General features: G+C 48.4%; 1 protein-coding gene across 1 annotated transcript in view; it reads left to right on the top strand.

The window, feature by feature from the left end:
- The first annotated feature begins 3,097 nt into the window (after positions 1 to 3,097).
- The window catches only part of Boc (BOC cell adhesion associated, oncogene regulated), a 74,615-nt gene continuing 52,592 nt past the window's right edge, over positions 3,098 to 25,120 (top strand). The window contains exon 1 of the mRNA XM_051149978.1: positions 3,098 to 3,341. The gene's annotated coding sequence lies outside the window, so the exon portion shown is untranslated. The remainder of the gene's footprint in view (positions 3,342 to 25,120) is intronic.

The raw sequence follows: 25,120 nt of genomic DNA, 5'->3' as shown, positions 1-25,120 counted from the left end.
CACCTATTTTGTAATTAAAAAAAAAAAACAACCTAGATTTATATGAAAACAAAGAGAATACATAGTTGATTCTCTGTCCCTTTTTGTCTATGCCATGGTGGTTCTCTTGGCACAATCCCCTGCAGTAAGTCTTCCATTTACATTACATTTAGGAGTGTCTGCAGCCCACCAAAAGGGAACCAGTGTTACCCATTGGACTCCTAGTTTGTTCTGCATGACCCAATGGCACTGACCAATGAAGACCTGCAGGCCCTGCCTACCTTTCTACTTCCCAGCAGAATAAATTAATAATTCATTATTACATAATCCTAAATGCTTCCTTCTTAGTGCCCATGAAGCCTGCCTGTGTCCTGCCCCCAAAGCAGGATGCCAGAGGCAAATTACCATTAGCAGAATGCGTAGCAGAGTGCCTTATTCAGCTCGAGCCCCACTTAACTGTTTCAAGATGGCGGTGTGCAAAGGTGGGACAGTGCTGTTTAAGAAACTGGTGATGATGGCAGAGAGATCTCTTTCAGTTGAAGGCCAATTTGGTGGACAGAGTGAGCTCCAGACAGCCAAGACTACACAGAAAACAACCTTGTCCCAAACACACACACAGAGGGGGGGGGGGCAAAGACAGAGAGAAAGAGAGACAGACAGACAGACAGACAGACAGAGAAAGGCAGTTAGAGGAAGACAATATATTCTATGTAGACAGGAGTGAAGAGATGCAGTGTGCTTATGCTTACAAGAGCAATGTAAAAATAAACACAATCACATTAATACAAAGATCCATGAAAACAGAAAACACATCTGAGGTACCAACAGTGGGCCTGAGGCTACTGGTCTATGCTCTGCCTAAATTACAGTGCAGGCAAGTGGGCATGGTCATCAGGCTGCCTGAGGGAGGTGCAAGGCGGTAGGTTCCCCTGATGGCTAAACAGTGTTGACAGAATGAATGCTTTGACTCAGAACGCAAAGACTGTGTAGACTGAAAGGCCAAAGTGGGAGGAATGGAGAGTCCTAACAGACGCATAAGTTAGGGAGGTAGGAGACATCTTTGAGATGTTAAGCCGTGGATCAGATGTGCATGGCTATGGAAATCAGAGAACTTTAAGCACCTTGTTCTTACTGATCCCACCATTGCCAGTGGGAGAGGGGCTAGGGAAGTATCTCTGAACAGCAGAAAGCTGGGGCTGGAGAAATAGCTCAGTGGTTAAGAGCATTGCTTGCTCTTCCAGAGTGCAGGCTTAATTCCCAGCCCCCACATGGCAACTTACAACTGCCTGTAACACTAGTTCCAGGAGATCCAATGCCCTCTCCTGGCCTCAGCAGGCACCGGGCATGCATGCAGTATACAGATATACACACAGGCAAAACACCTGTACAGATAAGAAAATAAAATTAATTAAAACCCTTAAAATTTAAATTACAAAAAAATAAGCATATGAAAAAAAGAAAAAAGGAAAAGAAAAGCAGACAAGGCCTGCGGGGGCCTCTAGGGAAAGGGGGTGTCTGCACAACAGTAGAAATCTGCCTATGAGGTGATCCAGCCATTTCCTTTGGGTTCTATTCCTTGGCGTTGTTGCCCTCAATTGTGTCACAGAAAGACAGTGACAGAGGCTAACATTATCACTGAACAGGGGAGAAACAGGTCTTGGAGATTGTTCTCCAAACTGATAAAAATTCAAAGAGAAGACTGTGTGTGTGTATGTGTGTGTGTGTGTGTGTGTGTGTGTGTGTGTGTGTACGCGTATGTACTGATGAAAGCCAAAAGCAACAGAAAATGAAATCATGACCTCACCTAAAAAAATCTATGTAACTTTCTGACACACAGTGGCTTTCGAGTCCCAAAGCCACTGTCCTGTTGTTCAGGGAAGACAGCACCTCTATTCCCCCTGCTTTTTCCCTGGCTGATCCACTCCAAGGGCCACCTCCTCACCGCCTTGGAACATGGCGTTGACAAATGACTTAACTCCTGGAGCATAAGGGAAAAGAACTCTTAGAGTAGGCTTCGTCCCTAGAAAGGATTGTTAATTTCAGCATCGCCAGCTCAGCCTTGGACTTATGTGTAAAAGTGTTTTGTTTTTATTTTTATTTTTCTCCAATGTGAGCTTGGACTAGCAGTTTCAGACCACTTGAAAATTAGAGATGCTTAGCACAGACCCACTAAATCAGAAATTGGAGGTGGAGTCCATCCATCTGGGTTGTAACAATTCGTCCAAAGAAGTTCTTCTATGGTTTGAAAATTGCTGTTGTAGATGCTTTCTGTCCAACCAACACCGAGGCAACAAATTAACTCTGTGCCATCATCGCGCCCCTGCCCGCCCGGCCCCGCTCCCCCTTCCTAGGATGACGTATGGAGGTCAAGCCAAGGACCTGGCAAACCCTTCCCAGCCAACCGAGTGAGTCTGGAAAGGCTGCCTTATGGCTTTGCCGTGATGAGTTTATTTATCATTTTCCTAATTGCCCCTGCCCCAACTTTGCCGGGAAAGGGTTAGATTGCCCTGCTTTTTATTAATTGTAACTTTGTTTTCCTTGATTTATCTGGTAGTTTTGTTTGTTTGTTTGCGGAATGAAAGGGACATTGGGAAGTGGGTGCCAGAAAAGGCTGGGGGAGAATAGACTGGCCACAGGAAGGAGGGGTAATGTTGGCAAGAGGAAGGGTCCAAGGTGAAGCTAAGCTGGGTGAAGGGCGCCCCGCCAGTGGGAGAAAAGCACTTTTGGTGCGGGCAAAGAAAAGAAGTTGGAAGGACTGAGTGAATCTAACGCGGAGTAAAGAAAGTAAGCGTTAAGGGAATTTTTGTCCTAAAATTTGGGGGACTGTGTGGGTTCCCCCCCCCCCCCCCCCCCCCCAGTTTCCTTTCCAAGACTTTCTTTGCTCCCTTTTGCTCCTCCCCCTCCTCCCCGCCTCCTCGGCTCCCCTCCCCTCCTCGAGCCGTAATGGGAGGCTCCTAGGCAGGAGAAGGAAAAGAAGGAATTGTTTGCAAGTTCAGTCATCCAAAAAAGCGTCTTCCATATGGAGGGATTGGGTGCGCTGGGCGCGGTGTCCTCTGCCTTGTCCGCCTGCTGCGGCCGCTGCCACCACGGCTCCCGCTTCCTGCCGCGGGAACCGTGAGCTGGATCTCGCTGGTGTCACACTCTCGCACCTCGCACCAGCCCTTCCTCCTCGGACCGCAACTTCTGGGTCCCGGGCTCCTTTGTTGCTCCGGCTGAGGCCACTCTCCCGTGGTGTGTGTCACCGTGTGTCACCGCGCTGTGCCTGTGTGTCTGTGCTGCACGGGGCCGTGTGGCCCTCTCTGCTCCACCACGCGGAACCCGGAGCCCCGGCCCCCTCTTCCCAAGCTCCGGCCGCAGGAGAGGTGAGTCATGTCGCTGAAGTTTGTTTTCTTTTCATAAAAAGTTATGTTTATTTGTTGGTTTGGGGATAGGAGGCGTGTGGGAGGCGGCCGACCGCCCTGCGGTACCGAGGGCTCGTGATAGCCGTGCTGCGGGGCGCGGGCTCCAAGCCCTGGGCTGTGGCTCCGACTGGGGCTCCGAGAGCTGGGCTATGGGCCGGGGCTGGGGCGCCTAGTGTTTGATTTGGGGTTCGAGCTGGGGAATCAGTTGGGGGGCTCCGAGTATTCTGCTGGGGCACAGATGGGGTTTGGATCTATGGACCAGGGCTGGAGGACTGGTCTGGAGCTCACACTAGAGCTTGGAGCGCTGAGCTGGGCTGGGGCTTGAGGTCCAATCGCTGAGTTGGGCTTTGGCTGGGACTCTCAGCGCTTGACTAGCTCCGGCTAGTGTCAGGGCCTGACGCCGTACGAAGTTCCCGGGCGGCCACTGCTAGTGCTCTGCAGCCCAGCTCGGGGCCGCCGCGCCTCCCTCTCTAGCCGGGTCTGGGTGGTTTAGCTCCCGCGGTTCCCGGAAGCTGCTCCGGTGGTAGGAGGGCGCGGACATCTTCCCAAACTTACCCCAAAGCCTGACAAGGTGCCCTAGCTGCCCAGCGAGGCGGTGGGGGACAAGTCCATACTCAACACTTTGGGGGAGAAGTTATCACCGGCGCTTTGAAAGGAAAATCCTTAGTAAGGGACTGAAGGAGACCAACAGCCAAACAGCTCCCAAAGAATTAATCACCTTGAACTGGACCAGCGGGTAGGAGACACTGAACTGGCATCCAGAGTCAGGCTAAAGTATCAGCGTGTGTGTGCGTGTGTGTGTGTGTGTGTGTGTGTGTGTGTGTGTGTGTGTGTGTGTTGTGTGTGTGTGTGTGTGTGTGTGTGTGTGTGTGTGTGTGTATAGAGTGTCCCACTGGGGTTGCGCCCTGGGGATTTTGTTTCTGTTAACTATGAGAAGGTGGGGAAGCGACTTTGTGGGTCAAATGGGAGAGACGGTTGTGGAAGGAAGGGAAAGGCTGGGAGAACCTTCTCCTGGGTTTTGGAAGGATCTGTCTGTTTTCTAGGTGGAGAAGAGCCGTGAGGGGCAGCAGGCAGGCCGACCTGGAGGGCCGAAAGGAGCCTTAGAGATAGTTCTGTTGACTTCTGGAGATAGGGTGACCCAAGCCCAGTCCCTTGAAACAAGAGCTGGGCTCCTCTAGAGATGTGGCAGTTCTGTCTAAGAATACCCAAACCACACACCAGCAATCCCAAACAGGCACTTTCCGGGTGGGGTGAGGTGTTCTGAGCTCTCCTGTCCCTTCCCTGCAAGCTCCCTTCCAGTACGTTTTTTAATTGGGGTTCCCCCTTACAGGATTGAAAGGGAGTAAGATGTTCTGTTTCAGACCCTGTGCCTGAAATGTCCCGGACCACCACATTTGTCACCTAGCTCTTTGCAGTCCAGGGTTTTGAAAGCACAGACCATTAAACGAATGTAGCATCAAGAATTCTTGCGTATGTAAACACTCCTGGCTAATTCTACCACTGGGTTCTAATTCTAAGCAAGTAGCCCATCACCATAATGATTTCCTTCCTTCCTTCCTTCCTTCCTTCCTTCCGACATCTCTTTGCTTTCTTCCTTTTCTTAAGAAAACATTAAAAAGGGTCCTGTTTGACCAATGTGAGGGGCTTGGATGCCCATACATCTGGATGTTCTGTTTTCTGAGCTTTACTTAAAGTGCCTCTGAGGCAACAGGTTGGCCATTTTGAGGTGTGTAACAGGTTTCCCAGGAGCACTCTGAGGTCTTATAATTGGCCCCTTTTTAATGGCCTTATAATTGAGACCCAGGAGGTTCCCATGGTAATCTTGAAGTGCTCTGGGGTCAGCGGGACAGAGTTGGGGTGGAGCCAGTAGGAGAGTTATGATTTCCCGGCTAGATGAGTTTTCGGGGTGAGTTTATGCAAAGAGGCAAAAAAAAAAAAAAAAGTTATGGTTTTCTCCCTGTGTCATGTGGCTCATACTGCCGGCTCCTGTGGAGACTCAGGATTTGTCCCTTTAGAAAGAGTCCAGAGGCTTCCTCAACCTATGCAATCCCAGGCCTGAGATCTGAGACATTGCCCCTTTGACCCACCTTTATGATATCTCCTAAACACAGCACTGCCAGAGACTTTCACTTAGGGTAAGAGGCCTAACTGTGGCCACTTGGAAGTAAATGTTGACAGAGTCCAGGATGGGCAAGGTCTTTAACCACAGCTGGGGAGGAAGAGTCTAGAGGACAACCTTGAGAGGACCACCGCCGCCCACTCCTCCTATCCCCTTACTGTCCCACCCCCCCACCCCATCCCCCACTTAGCTGCTAACTGGTTGGCCAATTCATGATAAAGATTGTAATTTATGTCCCTTTCCATCCTCCAAGTGGGTCCAGAGCTTTTATTGTCTTTGAAGTGTCCCCACCACCACTCCCGCCCCCCCCCCCAGTGGTATGAGATCCCAACTCTCTTCAGAGGCCTCTCTGTGGTTTCCATGGCCTGACATGAATAGGAGATTTTATTCATGAAGTAACTCTGTTGACTTCCCCATGGGCTCCCTCCTGGGGTTTAAGAAAAGAGGGCAAGAAGTAAGCCTGAGAATCATAGTATTCCAAGGGCCCTAGGGGGTCTGGGCTCAAATTTCCACAGGCACTGATGTGCTAAATGACTGAGGGGCTTATCTCTGTGTCTTCCCAACAACAACTGAAGACACAACTGCTCTTGGCAATTACCGTCTAGTACTTTCTGGTCTCTGAATAAGAGAGAGTTAAGCAGGTTTCAAAAGATGTTATTGTATATTGGGAGTTTGCTTTCTCTCCTCCGCACTCTAAGTCCCTTATTTTGGGCAGAAGACAATGGAAATGGGAGGGGGCGGGAAGAGTGGTATGCTTCCATTTTGAAAAACACATTTCCTTTAACATACATACTTTCTTGTCACTTCTACACTCAGCACATATTTATGTTGCATTAGACACCAGGATGGGAGTTCCCTTCTCCCAGGAGTGTAAGTTTCCTTCATCAAAGAGAAGTTCCCCTTGGTTTTTACTGATGACATAAACATCCACTACTACTCACATGGTTTTTATAATTACCCATAATCCCATCCTACAATCAGCTTGTTGCTTTTCATTTGTGCATACGTGTTTTTTGCAGCTGTGCAGACTGTTGTCATAAGATATCTCTGAAGTATCTTTATAATCTGACCAGAGACTCACATACAGTGTGTATGTCCTGTCACATTGCTGTTGGTGGGAATAAATCAAATGCTAAGTATGTTCTTCTATGTGACCCTAACATGTAGCATTTTTAGAATTTGTGAGCTTGAATAAAATGCTTGGAGTAGGGGAGTTGGTAGAACATGTTTGCTTTGAATCTAGAAATCCATGCTTAAAAAAGCTTTCCTAGGGGAGAATTTTGCCTCTTTGGATCTCTCAGGGTTGGCTGGAATGGGGAGGTGGGGTGCAGGAAGGAAGCTCTGTGGATGTGGCATGTGGTATGTGGCATGTGGCATGTGGTATGTGGCATGTGGCAGGAGCACCAGCCCTGACACTCCGTATACACTGCCTCCAGCTGTTGACCTCATCCCAGCATCCTTCAGTGTTCTCCTCCTTCCTCACACTTGCCCCATCTTCCTTGCTCTTTCTTATGCAGCCATCCTCTTTTCATTCCTACTTCTGCCACACTTGTTGACAGTCCCACTGCCCACCTGTCATGACCTCACCATTACCCACCATACACCCATCATGTGACACAGTCCCATCACCAGTGTGCTACTCAGCTTTAAAATCTAACCACCCCAGCCCCCCTGGCCTTTTATGTGTGCTCCATCCCACTTTGTGCTACTTAACCCTCTGCTCTGGATTGACCAAATAGTATCTGACCATTGACTTCTGACCAGTTTATGCCTTGTCTACCACCCTGTCATCCAGTGCCCTGTGCTTATTAAGTGTGAGGCCTGCTTAGGGATTTTTAAGAAGCATTTTGTGGATGTTAATCAAAGTGTACCACTGGATGTGAAGATAATGGGTTTGTAAAACGTAGTTGTTGCTCTTTATTGCTCATCAGTTCTAGCAAAGAGGGAGGTAGCTGGAAAATTAAAGAGGCTTGTGATCTTAGGAAAAAAATGTTTTTCTTCTCCTTTCATATTCACAAAGTGGATTAATAAGGGATGGCTGTGATTTATAGCACCGCACCTTATAAACAGAAATCTGTTTATTTTCATTGTGCAAAAGATTAAACAGCTCTTTTTCTTCAGCCTTGAAAGAGCCTTTGTGGACTCCATGACCCATAAAGTCTTGTCAACGTTCACCTAGGGTAGCCGTGAAGGAGTAGAAGACATAGGTGAGGTTGTCTCCTCTTGGTCTTCTCTCTCTGGCCTGTTGAGTCAGCTGTTTCTTCATGTTCAGTGTCACTACCAAGACGACAATGTTTCTTGTCCATGAGGGCTGGGAGAGTCCAGTTTTGAGAGGAATGAAGACTTTGGCTTGGCTCTAGTGGCTCGCACACTCCTGTAGGCTGAGCTTGTGGTGGCCCTGTGAACCCCCGTCTCCCGAGGCAAGGCCTGTCAAAAATGTTGGAGACAGACCATTAACTAAGAGACTCAGAGCCTAAGCTTGCTGTGGAAAAGCCCTGGGTAGGTTTGGATGAGAACTGCCAAGTGCTTATGTCTCTGTCAGTGGCATCACACTGAATGCTTTGTGGTCTGATACCAGGCGTTGTTTAATCTCGCAAAACCCAGAGGGATTCTCCTTCTTACTGCCCTTTAAAATCTAACCAGCGAATAATTTCTCTTTTCCTAATGTCGAATTTGGCCTTATCTTCAAAGAAGGCCTTTGATGTTTGGGACAAGATTATTGGGCAGAAAGAAGAAATCATAGCAGTAATGCACAATGAATTCATTCCAGTTGCCAGAGGACATGTTGGGAAAGTAACAGGAGAGCGTGGGGTAAGCAGTAGCGGAGAAAAATAACCCCAAGGAAGCCGGGTAGTGGGAATACGGTAATAGAGCCTTGTTCTTCTCAAGGCAGTTTGGGCCATATTAGGTAAGCTGAGGGTGAGGACCTGTGGCCAGACTCGAGCCTTCATCCTTTCGTTGGCCTGCTACTGCATATGTACTGTGTCCCTGGCACCTCGGCATGGGCCTTGCCAGCTTTCTCCAACAATTCCTTTCTAACCTTTGCTAGGAGAGCCCATGACATCAGCAGTCCATCGCTTGCAGAAAGGGCAATGCAGAGTAAACCAGGGTCAGTTAAGAAGTACTTCCTGAGGCAGGGGAGACAAAAGGCTCAGACGAACAGTGTTGACAGCCATCTTCACCTCCACCCTGTGTGATGTCCATCTCTCAGAAGCCCCGTGATGATCAGGCCAGCAGTTCAACAGTCCAGAACGGTCTCTTACATGTGCCTCTATCAGTTGTTCCCTAGTTTCTCCCTGAAAATTCATTTTTTCCTCTGTGGGTGATGAATCATGCTGGAGACATGAGATACCAAAGTAAGAGTGTTTCTCTTTGCCTTTCCCCCTGCCCCCCCCCCCTCTCTTTCTGAGTTGAATGTAGAATCTCCTGAGTCTGGGTCATAGACATGTTTCTAAGATCAGTCACTGGACTGAATAGTTTTCAGGGAGAAAAGGAGAAGTAGAAGACTTTGTTTCTCTCTCAACTCCATCAGATTTCTCTTGAGAATTAGAGAAATGCCTGGTTTGTTGGCACACACTTTTAATCTCAGCACTTGGGAGACAGAGACAGGAGGATTGCTGTGAGTCTGAGGTCAGCCAGGGCATAGAGAGACCATGTTTCAAGACACACACACACACACACACACACACAGAGAGAGAGAGAGAGAGAGAGAGAGAGACAGACAGACAGACAGACAGACAGACAGACAGACAGACGGACAATTAGAGAAACACATGTTTGAAGTTAGCATTTTGCTTGTCTGTTGCATTTGCTGTCTTGCATCTCTCTACATATATAAACCTCCACAGTAGGTTTACATGGTTCTGAAGTTTGTCTCCAAGTGGCAGGCAAAGGGAGATATATTTTAGGGGCAACCAAATCACTGAGCTTCCCAGCAGTCCCCAAACCTCCTGGGCATCACACAGGATGGGAGGTGAAGATGGCTGTCAGATGGCTGGTCTCTGCAAGACCCCACCCAGAAAAGGCTGAAAATGGACTCCCGAAGAAAACCCCGCCAACCACTTTCCCTGGCTCCGCCAATATTTTTCCAGATTAGTCTACGCCAAGAGCCTTTACTAGTTTATACTTACCTAACATTACAATCCCAGCAGGTTTATTAGGTATGGGTCACAGTTAATTGGAGAGGAAAATTGGGGGGTTCTGGGTTTATTGGTTTTCCATGAAAGCAGAGGCTGCCCTTAATTATTTCACAAATCACCTCTCCCACGTGATTCTCTTTCTGGAGCGACTGTCATCTTACATAGTTATAGCAGGGCCTCCTCTTTTCCACAGCTGTATTCAAGGGAGAGCAATTTGTTAACCTGCCAGTTAGCACAGTAGCTTGTTTTGCAAATGCAACCCAGGGACGCCTTGGCCGCTCACAGCTGCTTACCTCTGACATTGTGAAAGGGTGTTCTGTTGTAGGCACGATGTAGACTCACTAGTTGTCTTTACAGCTTGGAGTTAGGTTCCAGCGTATCACCCGGTAGGCGGGCCCCTGCAACCTTTCCTTCAGACCTTGAGGCCTCTGGTGGTCTGCCATCTGTGAAGGCCCCAGGTGACAACCCAGTCAGGTGACGGTCCTTCTATAGGCCTCCTTCGGTTGCAGACACAGAGGCTGGGATAGCCGGCTGGCTCCAGCCCCACTGGACTGTGGCAAGCTGCCAGCTAGTTCCAGTGGGTGGTCTTTGACAATAAAAGAAGGGGGTTGGGGGAGCTTAGCTCTTCTCCCCAAAGGGGAAACAACAAGGTGGCTTTCTATAGGTGGGATTTACATGGACGGCCAATCCCCTTGTCACAGACACACCACTCAGGTCTCAAATGTGGGAGAAAGGAATTGAGAAGCTTGCCTGAAGGTGCTATCGTATGGCGTTAATTTTCATTCCCCCTCCCCACGCCCACCCCCCACACAGGTTTTACAGACGAAGCTTTGCGTTTAGGTACAAGTGCACGAGCACACGTGAGCAGCAGGTACCTTGCATTCAACAAGGGAAAGATTACACTCTTAATTTTCCACGTAGCTCTTCCACTGGGGAGGCAGCCATGGGCAAGGGGCAGGAGGGCAGCCTGTCCTAGCGCGGGGGTGGGGGTAGGGATGGGGGTGGGAGGTGGGGGATGGGGGTGGGGCGCTGGGGGGGGGGGGTGGGGGGGGGGAGGGCCGCCGGTGCGGTGGCAGGGGCCGGTGCATGGGAGGGGGAGGCAGCAGTGACCGCCTTTGCCTTTTCCAAGGTGGGGAGAGCTACAGCTCTTTACAGAGCGCACCTACTGTGTGCCAGGCCTTGAGCCAAGCACTGCCTTTCTATCCATGCACTCCTCCAGCAGTCCCGTGAAGATGGACCTCATCGTTGTACCCTGCAGATAAAGGAGCCGATGCCTAAATAGGCTTGGTTTGGTCCCTGAGCTGGTAGAAGGCAGAGCTGAGATTTCATTATAGTCTGCTAAGTCCAAAACTCTCATCTTAAAACAAACAAGTTTAAAAAAGAAAAGAAAAGAAAAGAAAGAAAGAAAGAAAGAAAGAAAGAAAGAAAGAAAGAAAAGTAGACAAGCGCTTCCCCAAAGCAAAGCCCCTTGACTTAGGAGAATTGTTTCTTTGTAACTAACTGCAAATAAGAGGCAGGTGGGATCCTTTACCCGCCGTGCCTTAAATGCCCTTAGTATAAAAGTAGAGCCACCACTGGAGACGAACCAGCTGCAGGGTTGCCGGGCTCTGTGGCACAGCCAGTGTTGGATTTTGTAGGCAGTGGTGAGAGTCACATTGATGTCAGGTCTCGGCTCAGAATACTCCTGGGACATTGTCTGAAACGCCCTGCAGCAGTCTCTGCTCCACAGTGGCCGCCAGATGAATCTGTTTGCACCTAGGATCTTTGCAAGTCTAATCAAGTGGGTCCTCCATTCCCTCAGTGAGGGGAAAAGGGGGCGGGGAGAGCCGTTTGGCCTAGTAGACAATTTGACTGGTCAGGAGAAGTGGCAGCTTGTATAGAAAAATACCCTGGGGAAGGAAGCTGCAGCTTTGACAGACAGGTAACCGACTGGAGCTGCTTCCTTGCAGCCAGTGGAAAGGATTCAACAGGCAGTTACCTGCAGGGTTGCTAAGCACCCCACTCCCTACACTCGCATAGCATTGTGTTGGAGGTTTTAGTGCAGAGAATGTGGAGTAAGTTACTCTTCCCTCCTTCTTTGGTGGGGGTGTGAGATCTATGTGCATATGTGTGTGGGTATTTGTGTGGGGGGGGGAACACATTTGTGTGTCATGGTGTGAGCGGAGAGGTCAGAGGACACCCTTGGGTGTTGGTGTTTGCCTTCCACCTTGCTTAAAACAGGGTCTCTGTTGTCCTCTGCCATATATACCAGGCCATGCCACCACACTCACCTTCCCCTGGGTTTTTGTGATCCTAATTCAGGTCTTTACACTTGTGCGCCAAGCAGTTTACCTAACGAGCTATCCCCCTAATGCCCTTAGTTGCTTATGTTCCTTGTTTTTCTTAAATAAACACAGGAAGCCTGGAGCCATGGTATTCTGGTTGTAGAGAGACATGGGGTACCTGGGTTTACAGTATAGCAATGTGATGGAGTAATGGGTGTTTGTCATCGCAAGCTGCCTCTTCTCCTTACTTAAAGTCTGCAGTGAACAGGCATGGGGGGGGGGGCAGATTGAAAAGGTTCTGCGGGGCAACTGAAAAGCCCAGGCTGTCACATCTCTGCTCACCCACCTTGAGTTCAAAGATAAGGCATTCCAGGGAATTAGCTAAGAGATCGGGTTTGGGCTCAAGGGAACTGCCTCTGTGGCTGTGCTTGTTTTTCTTTGCAAGATTCTGAACAGAAAGTCACTTGATCAACATATCAGAAACACTCCTGGATCCTTCCAGACCTCTGTTCCTTCCCTCCCTCTGGGAAAAGGCAGTGAAGGGTCTCAGGGTCTCATAGGAGCTGGATAGGAAAAGAACCCTTGCAACAGAATTCTAGATAGCATCAGGCATCTAGAATATTTATAGGATGCTCCCTGAGCAGGCGGGTCTGCAGGGAATCTCATCGGAAGGTGGCATGCTGGGAAAAATACTTTCCAGGAGGGTCAGTGTTCCTGGCATAAGACGTGGATCGTCCTGACTAAGGGGACACAGCCTGGGTTCAACTTGCCCTTGCCAACCTCTGGTGTATATATGGCCCTGTCCAAGTTACCTGCACATTAGGATCCAGTTTCTTAAAGCTGTTAAAGGGAAGACAAGTGTCTCCCCACCCCCACCCCCGCACATAATACACCCAGAATGCATTGCGAGCAATTACTAGGCAGCGGCTTGTGTGTAAAGAGGGATGGAGTGAAGGGAGCATTTCCTGGCAGGGAGAAGGATGCCCTCAAGGGAGGCTTTGCTGATGGGATCTCCACTGGCTCCAGGACTTCTGAGGAGAAGGAAGGAAGGTAGAGAGAAAGAGGAGCACACAATGGGGCTAGCCTGGTCACAAGCCAGAAACCCCCTTCTTTGCCTTCCCCTCTGCTGCTTCAATGCGGCACAGCTCAGCCTACCCAGAAATCCTGGCACATCCTCGACTCTGCTTTTTATCATCCATCCCACCTTGTTATTTATTTCTTATCTATGTGCCGAGCTCGGCATGCAACCTAGAGACTCCCACATCTTGGCAAACACTCCGCCATTGAGCCACACCACCCGTCCTGAGATCCTACTCTTCTAAATTGTCAGGGTTGAGGATTTACTTTCACATGTGTGTACAATTCTTGACTCTTTACCACTCTATTCTTCTATTCTGAGCTGCTCTGTGGAGATCTTTTTTTTTTTTTTTTTTAACTGCTGAAACCTCTCTGTTGCTTGGGGTTCACCCAAACAATACCATTGGCTCCACCCCTTCCTGCCTCCTTGGCTCCTCAAACTAGCTGGGCAACCTTCCTGCTCAGGATCTTTGCCCCGCCTTGGCCCTCTCTGTCTGGAAAGCTCTTCCCCATGTCTTTTCCTCACGTTGTAAGAGCCCCTGCTCCCCTGTTGCCTCAGCCTGTTGCCCACCATCACCCTCTCACTTTTCAGACTAACTCATATTTCTTCACTGCGGTCACCTCCTGAGATGTCCTTATTTGTTCATTTGTGTACCAGCTCTTTCTCTGCCACTAGACAGATCCATGAGATCGAGACTTTGTTTGGTTCATCAGAACCCTTCTGTGTCTACAATAGTCTGGTACCTTGCCCCACCTCATCTGCAGGACTCCCCTCAACCTCAAAAGGCATATAACAGAGTTTCCAACAATGAGCTGGGTGGTGGAGGAACACAGTAATCCCAGCACTCGGGAGGCAGAGGCAGGTGGGGCTCTATGAGTTCAAGGCCAGCCTAGTCTACAAAGCAAGTCCAGGACAGCCAAGGCTACACAGAGAAACCAAGTCTTGGGGTGAGGAGAGGTGAGAGAGTGAGAATTTCCAACAATAAAATATAGTTATCGCTGGTAGCCACGGGATCCACAACTGAATTCAATCAACATCAGATTGAATTTTGTGTTCAGTAGTAAGCATGTACCACTTTTTCTTCTTATTCTTCCCAAAGCAACCCAATATGTTTGCTATTACATAATGTTACAGTGTGCTGTTGATCTAGAGATGACGTGTATATATGGGAGAATTAAGTTAGATGCACATACTGTGCACAGTGTTTCAGGTGAAGGACCAGAACATCCGTGGACTCGGGCCATCCTTAGGTAGAAGTTGGAGCCAGTCCCCACAGATATCAAGACACAACTGGAGTTACCCATAGTTTAATGATTAAAAAGTAAGAAATAAGACAATACGATGAAAAACAACAGATATTAGATTATATGAGGTTTATTAAGTGAGCATGGGGAGAGAAAGAAAGGGTGGAGGGGGCTACCCCAGGGAGAGAGAGAGAGAGAGACAGAAGCAGAGACAGAAGAAGAGAGGAAGAGAGAGAAGGAGGAAGAGAGGTGAGAGAGGGAATAAGAAGAGAGAGAGAAAGGGAGTAAGAGGTAAGAGAGTAAGAGAGAGAGCCAGGAGGAGGAGTTGGCCTTTTATAATCTTGGGTAGGGCCACGGCTCCCCACCCGCCCCCCCACCCCATCCCCGTGGCAGGTAGGCAATGATGTCACAGGTAGGCAGCCTGGAGCAGAATCCTAACACATAGGCTCATACAGGCAATGCATTCTGGGCCATGTATATGGGAGCACACAGAGGGGAGGTGCTGTAGAGTCCAAAAGAAGGAGTGAATTTGTGTGCCTATTGTAGAGAAGCCTGAAAGCGGTGCCAAAGACCACTTATCTCGGTTGCGGATTTCAGGACCACTCATACGTGAGCCAGCTGTCCCACCCCATGTCCTTCCTACGCTTCTTCACACATTTCAGCAGAGTTTACTGAGCATCTCCCTTTTGCACTGTACAGTCTGCCTGGGAGGTGCAGAGAAGCTGTGTGCTTCTGGGTTTTGACAAATACAGGGTATTTGTCCTGGATCTGCCATTACAGATTCACAGGCTCATGGCTCCACTGCCTAAAAAGACCTGCTTTGCACCTGCTCATCTTTCTCTCCTTCCTCCAGATGCCTTTGCTCATCCTGTCACTGTCCATAGTGCTGTCCCGCGGGTAGCTGGGATTACCCACGTGGTAATTCTTTCACTTGGCAGTGTTCTATTTCAAACATGGATCCCTCTCTCTCTCTCTCTCTCTCTCTCTCTCTCTCTCTCTCTGTCTCGGTTTTTTGTGACAGTGTTTCTCTGTGTAGCCTTGGCTGTCCTACACTCACTTTGTAGACCAGGCTGGCCCCTCTCCCCAACCCCGAGTGCTGGGATTAAAGGCTCTCTCTCCTTGTACTTCATGTGCCATTCTAGGGAGGGAAGTAGAGGCTGGCAACGCAGGGCTTCGAGCCCTTTGCTGACTCACTAGACCCTGCGGCTCCTCAGTGCGAGCCCCTTATCATCTTCCTCTGGCCTTGCCTGGCTATGGTGCTCCTAGAGTTTAGCCCAGGCTGGTGTACCGGGAGGTGCCTGTGATTGGGTTCCACACCCAGAAGTATCAACTGGGTGGATGGATCTTCCTGCCCCACTTGTAAACATACAGGTGAGCGGAGCACATGAGGCTGTTTGTTTTATTTACTTTGGAGCTGTGGGCAAGCGTGTGGAAGTGTAAATTCCCCCCAGACAGGTAGTGCCCTGCCCACCAGCATCCGGTGGCAGGCCACAGGACCCTCAGCCTCAGAAGTCATGGCCGCCAGCCCCGCCTGGGTTCCAGCGGTCTCTGTGTTCAGCCCTGAGAGTGATGGAGCACTGGGGCTTGTTTTGTGGTCATTAAAGGAGAAGCCCAACCAAGGCACAAAATGATGCAAAGAAATGGAGAAACTTTTTCCTGCCAGAAGGTACTTAGTTCTTGTCAACCAAGTTGAAAACTGGGATTCCCTCAGAGTTTGGGAGCAGAACCCAAACCCCCGCCCTTTCACCCCACTCCCACCCCAACCCCTTGTCCTTGGTCCTAAGAAGTCACCATGCTCTCTGGGAACAGAAGGATGGGGATGGATTTGATACTGGGAGCAGAAGGAAGGCTCCAACACTACAGTCGAGCTGCCCTTGCTGTAATTTTGCCCTCTGGTGCCGATAACTCCAAGGTCATGGGTTTGATTCCCGTACAGGCCACCAATTTTATATTTAATAATTAAAGGCAGTAAGGTGTAAGGTGATAAGATAGAAGAAGGTACCAGATACCAGATATTATGTTATATGGCGTTTATTGAATGAGCATGGGGAGAGAAGGAAAAAGGGGAAGGGGGAACCCCAGAGAGAGAGAAAGAGAGGGTAGAGGGAGGAGAGAAAGGAGAGAGAGGGAGGGAGGGGAGAGAGAGAGAGAGAGAGAGAGAGAGAGAGAGAGAGAGAGAGAGAAAGTATACAGGTTAGAGAGAGAGAGTGAGTGAGGGATAGAGAGAGCCACATGGAGGTTTGTCCTTTTATATGGCCCTGGGCAGGGTCACACCCCTGTGGCAGGTAAGCAATGACATCACGGGTAGGCGGACCGAAACAATCCTAACAGCCTCCCCATTTGTCTTTGGTGTCTGTAGCTTGGAAGGCCAGCACAGTGACTACTGACCATCCAGAAGTCCTAGCCCTTGCCTCAGTTTCCCCCGGGAGGAAGAGGGTAGAGGTCTGCTTGCGTGGATGAATGTAGGGCCTGTGTTCTTTACAGAACGCAGCCTCCCATCTTCCATCACTCTGTCCACACTCTGTATTTCCTCTCCCTAGGGGCTAGACAGTGAGAACCCTGAGCAAGAACTCTGAGTAGCTTCGATAGGTGTGCCAAGCAGTATGTGTCTACAAGAAGGAACTGCTTTTTCCAAACAACAACAGCAACAAATGTGGTCTGACAGAGCATTTGGTTTTTATTCTAATATTGGTGGGTTGGGAATTTCTCAGAAAATCTGATCGTAAATATTCTAGGCTGATCCTTTTTAAAGTTGCCTTGAACATAAAGCATTGGGGCTGTTCCAGACCTTTCTATGGTGCCCCTGTGGTTAGAGGTGCAAGGAGGCACGGGGTGGGCCTTTCTCCATGTGGTGGGTGTTGGTGGAAAGACAGCTCTGGTGTGGTCTGGGTCTGCTCCAATCTGTTGTCTATGGGGCAATTGTAGAATTGGGGCTAAGCTCTCAGTTCCCTTCCCTGTTTCCACTCCTCTCCAGGAAAGAGGGAACCTTCAGGGCAAGTGGAACACGGAGACTCCTTAATGATTAAGACCTGCAAGCTTTGAAAGTTGGGAAGTGAAAAGGACGTGCGTGGCCAATTGAAACGGAATCTTAGGCAGGCAGAACTAATCTTTCCCACACTTGAAACTAACCAAATGCCAGCGGGGGTGGGCGTGAGGGTCGGAGGGAGGTGCGGCCAGAGAGACCTTGATCTCTATATTTCAGCCAAGAAGAACATGTGTCCCCGTGGGAGTTGTGGTGGGAGGCTCGGACCTGGCTTCCTCATGTGAAGAACGCCACCCACTAAAACTCATGACGCTTGTAGCCTCACTCTGCAGTAACTCGAGCTTTCACACTGAGCTGTGACCACTTACCCTGGTGTCCCAGAAGACTTCCCACAGCACAGCACATGCCTCTCCACGCAGCAAAAGGCCATCAGACTAGCCTTTACCTTGGCCAGATATGTATTGGGCACTGCATCTCCTTCCCTCCATATATACTCCTCAGCCTCTAGAGAGTTCCAAATCAAGCTGCTTCCCACTGAACTGTGGCATCCTCATATCTCTTCAGAAGACTCTTTGATTCAGACTACAAGCTATACTAGTTTTCACGAATGTGACAAAATAACTGAAGTAATTACTTTAAAACTTTAAAAGGAGGGAAGGTTCGGGGACAGGGGAGGGGTTGGATGTTGCTTTTTTTTTTTTTTTTTTTTTCTTTTGTTTGTTTGCTTATAGTTTCCTAAGTGTTAGATTATCATCAAATGTCTCCATCAGTTTGGGCCTGTGATGAGGCGTAGCATCCTGTGGCAGGGTACATCATGGAAGAACACTACTTAATTCATGGTAGCCAGGAAGAAAAAGAGAAGAGGTGAGGTTCTCAGTAACCACTTTAAGGGAATGTGTGGTGTCTAAAGACCTAATGTCCTTCTATGAGGCTCCATCTTCCAAGGTCCATTACCTTCCAATAGCTCCACAGACTGTTGACTAAATCTTTAACGTGGACAAATGCAGAGAGGATTTAAAATGCAAAACTAAACAGTTAATTAAATGGCCATTGCTGTCGTCATCACCGTCCTCATCATCCTTATCATTATATTATCAATACTTTGGGCCTGACATAATTTGCTGATTTTTAACCTATTTTTAAAATATGTTAACCATATTTTTTTGAAACATTTGACTGTTTGGAGAGTTTTGTTAATGGACAGTTGGAATAACATCAAACTGAAATAGCAAAGGGAACAGCCAGCAAAGTGAAGGGACAGCCTACAGAGTATCTGCCGCCGCTCACAAAAGGGATGATTAGGGGGCCAGCCTAGGTGCACGTAACAGATGAATGGATAAAGAAATATAGAACGCATACAGACTAGAGCATTAGCCAACTGTAAAGAAGAATACATCCCTACCAGCAGTTGGGAGTGGTGGCTCACGCCTTTAATCCCAACACTCGAGAGGCAGAGGCAGGAGGATCGCTGTGAGTTCGAGGCCAGCCTGATCTACAAAGGAAATCCAGGACAGCCAAGGCTACACCGAGAAACCCTGTTTCAAACAAACCAACCAACACCCCCCCCAAATCCCCCAAAACCCTACCAGTTGTAGCAATAGCAAATGGAGGGTTGGGCTGCCTCTTGGCTTGAGAGACCCAGAAGGGTCCAAGGCTACACACACATCCTCTATCCAGACCTGAGAACGTGCTGAAACCAATTAGGCAGAGTCATTTATCTTAACTGACAGGACTTTGGGTGGGTTGGGGTTCCTCGAAGTTGGTGACAGCTTAAAGTAATCTTACCATAGTTGTCCTGTTGTTAATAAATCTTTTATTCAAATTGTTGTTTTCTAATTGAAAATCTCAAACAAATATAAAGGCAGAAAAATTGTATCATAAGCCCTATGCACTTATAACAGTGCTTCTCAACCTGTATGCCGCGCAACCCTTTGACAGGGGTTGCAAATCAGATATCCTATATACCAGGTATTTGCATTATAATTCATAACAGTAGCAAAATTACAGTTATGAAGTAGTATTGAAAATAATTTTGTGGCTAGGATCACAACATGAGGAACTGTCTTAAAGAGTCTCAGCCTTAGGAAGGCTGACAGCCACTGACTTATAGGGACATTTTAAGTTTATTTTCCTTCTACAAAGTTAATAACTATCCTCTACAAAACTAACAAGCAACAATCAGAAACGTGAAAAGAGCCGGCAGATTTTATCATATGCCTAAAAGTACTAGAGATGTGGGGCTCACTGAGGACAAGATGGTGGCTGAACTTATGGCGCGCTTAATAAAGGGGGAAAGGAGCACTTAATAAAGGGGCAAGGGGGCCTGGCTGTTGGAGATGGCCCAACCTGTGGAAGGCTGGGACAGGATGTGCATTTGGACGGGGACCATCTCATGCAGGTGAGGTCTCCCAGGCCACAGGCACCCGTGCTCATCTGCATGTAAGCAGATGCCAGCCCCCAGCCAGCCCCCCAGCTCCTTCCTGTGAAAAGCTCCTGGAGGTGCTGAGGTACCAAGCAGCAAAAAGCCTCGCCCACATCCGGTTGTTAGTGCAAACAGATGAGTATTTCCTTTTCACAGAAGGGCATCTGTGGGCATGGTTGTGCATACCTGTAATCTCAGCCGTACAGAGGCTGAAGCGGGCCGGTCAGTAATTCCAAGCTATTCTAGGCTACAGAGCAAAACAAAAGAAAAAGAAAAAGAAAAAAAAAAAAAGAAAGAAAGAAAGAAAAGAAGAAAAGAAGAAAAAGAAAGAAAGAAAAATCAGGACAGTTTTGGGGAGATACTCCTGCGCCTGCAGAGCTCTATGGTTCTCTGAGTACCTAACCTGAAATATGACCGTGACATCCATTTTGAGTTGGATATTTTACTCTCCACATTCTCTTCACATGGACTCAGCCATTATCAAGGTGGAAGGCCTTTTGTTTTTGTTTCCTTTCCATCTATCACCCTGTAGTTGTTTCTATGCTCTGTGCAAATGGGACAGACAGAGGCGGATGCTCCAAGGCTTCTTATTCCAAGGAAGGCCGAGATGGTCTCCTCACCTCCCGGCAGAGATGTGTCACCCAGGTTGGATTTGCCAGTGGTCTGGGCTGCTCTGCAGGGCTTCTGTCCCTTCTCCAGAAGCGGAACTCCTGCTTCAGAGCTTGAGCGCCATCTCTAAAGGGCCCAGGATTTAACTGGTGTCCTCTGTTGAGTGACTTGTGAGGCAATTCCAGGAGACAGTGGCATTCCTCTGGGTAGGTATAAACTGAGTGCTCAGCTCTCCATGTTTGGGGGATGGGGTAGGTACTGGTAGTACAGACATGAGAGTGGGCCATTACTCCAATGCTAGGGGACACTGGGCGGTACTGATGGAGTCTCAAAGTCCCTTGTGGTTTCTGGAGCAGAGCTGTTTCTCTGGCTTCAGGCCTGGAGGAGGTAGATAAGGCAGGGTCCTAAGAAGGAGGCTACCTCTTTTACAGTGTAGCCACAAGCAGCCTGTCAGCCGTCTGCACCCACCACGAGCCTCACACCATTCCAATACTGTTTTGTTCATTTTGGAATTGCCGAGAGATATCGGGCAAGGAACAGAGTTCTTCCAAGTAAGTGTTAGGGACAAGGGTCTGCTTCCTGTGGGCAGCAAGGTCACTCTGAGCCGCTTGGGAGGCAGAGTTGGGATGGGCAGTTAAAGTGAATACAGCTGGGTGTTGAGGAGGCAGGAGAGGTCACTCTTCAAAGTCCTCCCCTCAGATCTGACCCTGACATCTACATAGCAGGCAGAGACTTCAGGAAGGGTGTGCTGGCCCCAGGAGCAGTCTCCAGGCCTCGACTTTTAGCAGCTGGCCGGCCCCTCCTCTCTGTCCTTGGTCTTTTTCAGTTTAAAGTCCCAGCCTGCTTCTCCCCTCCCATGCGTGCAGGCATGATGTGCGTATGTTTAAAATTTTTATTCTTGGCAGAAGTTAAGACACAAAATGGATTTGGAAACAGATGAAACCAGTCTGGGTATAAGTTGGGCAGCAGGCAGATTCATTCCTGGAGTGGGAGGGCCCAAGGCAGCAGGCCATGGACTCTACTAGGGGGGTAGAGGTTGTCTCCTCCTCCTGAGGGGGACCAGGAAGGCCCAGGGGCTGAAGGTTGAAGCTGTTAACCCTTTGAGCTGTCAAATAGTGTTCCAGTGGGGCCCAAAGCCTTGGGTCTTATCTGGCATTAAGTGGAAGTGGGGGGGCACAGACACACTTCCTTGGGATCTATGAACCCTTGAGTTTCTCCTTTTTGCCTTCATTAAGGGACTTTATCTGGCTTCCTTTAGTACAAGTATTCAGATTGTCACCCCCCACCCCTCAAGCATCTTCCTCGGTGCCAACCCTCCATGCTCCTAGCAGTAAGCAACCAGAGGCAGCCACAGTTCAGAGGCTAACTTGAAGGGTCTCCATCAGGACCCCCAACAGAGGTGATTTTTTATTTTGCAGGGGTGGCTTCTTCTATGTGGTGAAAAGTAGGCAGGGATCTGAGAGTGCAGGGTATCATCTGAGGGGAACTGAGAAGTGCGGCACAAGCATCAGGACCTGAGTTCAGTGCCCAGAACCTCAGTGAAAATGCCAGACGTGGCCGGGTGTGTGCTCGGAACTCCAGCAGCTGAGAATCGGGCAGGAAGATGGCTGGGGTTTGCCCCCTATTCTGTGTAGGCCAATCTGTGCGCTGCAGGCTAGGAGATGGAATTGTAAGGATGACATGAGGTCTCCACGTGGACACATACACGCAAACACACATGCTCTCTCATAAAAGAAATTCATCTAGGGCCTGGGAAGATAGGTGATTTGGTGGTTAGGAGCATTTCCTGCTCTAATACACAACCAGAGTCCCATCCCCAACCCACATGTCAGGCGCCTCACAACCAACCTCTTGTGATCCCAGCTCTAGGGAATCCAGCACCCTTCTTTTGGCCTCTACTGGCACACACACTCATGTGCACAGACACACAGACACATACAAATAAAACACAGTAACAAATCAACATATCTGATGAGGAAATTAGCTTTAGTTTTGAAATTGTAAAACGTTCTTTAAAACACTGTAGTAAGGTCTTTGTGCAAAACCCCTTATTCTGACACTTCGTCTCAGGCCAGAGCTTTTCTCGAAGATATTCTTTCTGAAATGATGCAGACATCTGTGCCAGAGACCTCTGCACGGGGTTCTCAAAGCTGGCTGAACAATGCTAGGGGCAGAGTTGAAAAGCCTGATTCCTACTCTCTCCCCTCCCCCATCCTTTGCCTAAGGACTGGCTGTGAGTCCTCTCTATCTGAAGCAAGCTTAACACCTCCCGGTCTCACTTTTGAATCTGTAACATGGGGCTGGGAACACTTTCTGCCTCCTGCAGCTGCTTAGAGGTGAGACAAGGTCGCATGTGTATTTGAGATGGTTGCCTTGGTTATTAATTCAACAAATGGTTAAATAATTGTCTTGGTTGTATGTTCGGATTGGTCACTCCTTTTCATCCTAAATATGTGCCTTAATCATATACTGCTTATCATAAACCCCAGTTAATTGTACCCACTAAATCTCAGGGACAGTTACAAATCAGTTAAAAAAAAATGGTGATTTGCCACGAGAAGGCAGCAGTTTGCATTAGTTTCAGAAGTAGGAACTCCATAGCCCAGAGAGGTCTTGAATTCACCATGTAGGTAAAAGCTACCTGGATCTTACCACTGTCCTGCCTCCTGTCAAGTTAGCAAACCATATGAATTCTATATACCTAACACACTGTGCCAAAACTATCTTTCAATAATAAGGAAGCCTAAGTTTTAATTTCCACTGTATACAAAATATGAATGCACGTGATGATCCAAGTGGTTATGTAACCACTTGTTGCTGGTGGGAAACTGTATGTGACTATTTTAAGGTGAGTCATAGACTCCTTTGTATAATTAGTTATGCAAATAAGTGGGCTAACTTGGTGATATGGGTTCAATTTTAGATTGTACGCGCTCCTTTGGATTGAAGCATTAGCAGGGTTTTATATGGGGAGCACATTGTTTAAGCTATGCCTTGCTGCGTGCTTGAATGCATGTAGGGTTGTGGATCAAATGCAGGGCTCGCCTGACATGACTTTGCCACATGAGCAACAGTCTCAGCCCAGAACACAGTCTCTAAATGTCGGTTTGCTCAGTAAGACAGTTTCAGTGTAGTAAGAACATATGCTCTGTTTTATGCGACTTACTAAGGAAAGTAAAGGTTCTTAGAAAGGGGCCTCTAAGGTGGCTGGACTAGTAAGCCTGCTTTCCCTTCTTGAAAAGTCCATGTCTGTGCTGTGAGAACACAGTGGAATCCTGGGGTCAGGGAAGATGGCGCTGCCAGAGAGTTATTGGGAAAGGAGGCCAGCAGGTCTATGGGGAGATGAACGATAATGACGCCGTGCTAGCAGTACCTTGGGATAGGCTTTTCTTCAGATTTGTCTTTTTAGTGATGAAAATGATAAAAACAAACCTAGTTTAGCTATTTCTGATATATCAAGTGAAAAGTACAGATCTCTTAATCTTCAGGCATAATATTAAAATAGTCTCTTGACATTTTTCTGTGACACCCCAAACAGCTATAGGCCACACATTCGTATGTATTTTATTCTATTTTTGTTTTGTGAGACAGAGTTGCTCTGTGTAGCTTTGGCTGTCCTATTCGCTTTGTAGACTAGGCTGGCCTTGAACTTACAGAGATTCCCCTCTGCTTCCAGAGTGCTGGGATTACAGGCTTGTGCCATGGTGCCTGGCTTGGCTTGGTTTTTTGTTTTTTTGTTTTTTTGTTTGTTTGTTTGTTTTGGAGTTTGTTGTTGTTGTTTTGTTTTGTTTTGTTTTGTTTCAAAACTAGATCTCCAAGAAACAACTGTTAGGTCAGCATGTCCAAAAGTGTATTTGGCAAAAATGCTCATCACTAATGGTGCTCTAAGGGAAAAAAAAAATGCCACTCTCAAATAATTCCCGGGCTAGGGGTCATGTAAGTCCAAACTTGTGGTTACAGACTCAGTGCCTGCTCTGTCTTGGTGACTCATGCTGTGTAACAGAAAATTAAAGGTTCTGAAAGGTCCACAGCAAAGAGATCTGGCTGGATTTTCATACAGAGCATTTCCCTAGATTATTTTTGGTGTGAGTCTGGAATGTCTCTTAACCTTTGGTAGGGGTTTGGAGTGTCCTAGGCAGTACCCTCACCAACCTCGTCCCCACCACTGTCCTCTCACTACCCACGCTTTCACCTTGTGATACAAGGAGGAAGACAGCACATCTGTGTAATCAACAAATAGCCACCGTGTTCCTGTCACGGGCCATGTACTGTGACTGCTGCTGCTGCCTAACACCAGGCAAGATGGCAGGCCATCTGCCTGCAGGACTTTGCTGCACCAGCATTAGTCACACCCATAATAGCTTCCTGTCCTGCCTTGTACCTGGAAATGGCAGACCCTCCGCAGGGCATCCTCCTTGAAGGTGATGGGAGCCTAGGTGCCTAAAATTAGCCTGCCCCCTCTGCTCTTCCCATCAACACCTCGCTGCACCTCCCCCACACTTGCCCCTGGTCCAGCTGCGAGACTCCACGTGTTCGTTTCCCCTACATGTGCCAGCCTTGCACCAAGGCCTCAGCTCTTCACAAGTTGGGGAGAGCTGGCAGGGGTGAGGTTGGGGCTTCCAGCACAAGGCAGGGGCTGACTTACTTACAGATGGACCGCAGCCTGCTTTACATTCCCACAGTGCTATTTGTTTAAAAGGGCATGGTAATTGAGAAAGGACTGGTTGGAAGTGGGCGAGGGAACGCCAAGTGTGTGCTTTGGGGGTCAGAGAGGTAGTGAAGAAAGTGGGTTTGAGTAAGGTCAAATGGTAAAGTAAACAGTCATGACGCTAAAGCATAGATACCAGCCACTGTGTGTGTGTGTGTGTGTGTGTGTGTGTGT

Source organism: Acomys russatus, chromosome 8, assembly GCF_903995435.1.
Source record: "Acomys russatus chromosome 8, mAcoRus1.1, whole genome shotgun sequence".
Taxonomy (NCBI): domain Eukaryota; kingdom Metazoa; phylum Chordata; class Mammalia; order Rodentia; family Muridae; genus Acomys; species Acomys russatus.
Note: the sequence above shows the minus strand (reverse complement) of the source record. Positions and strands in the feature narration are given on the sequence as shown.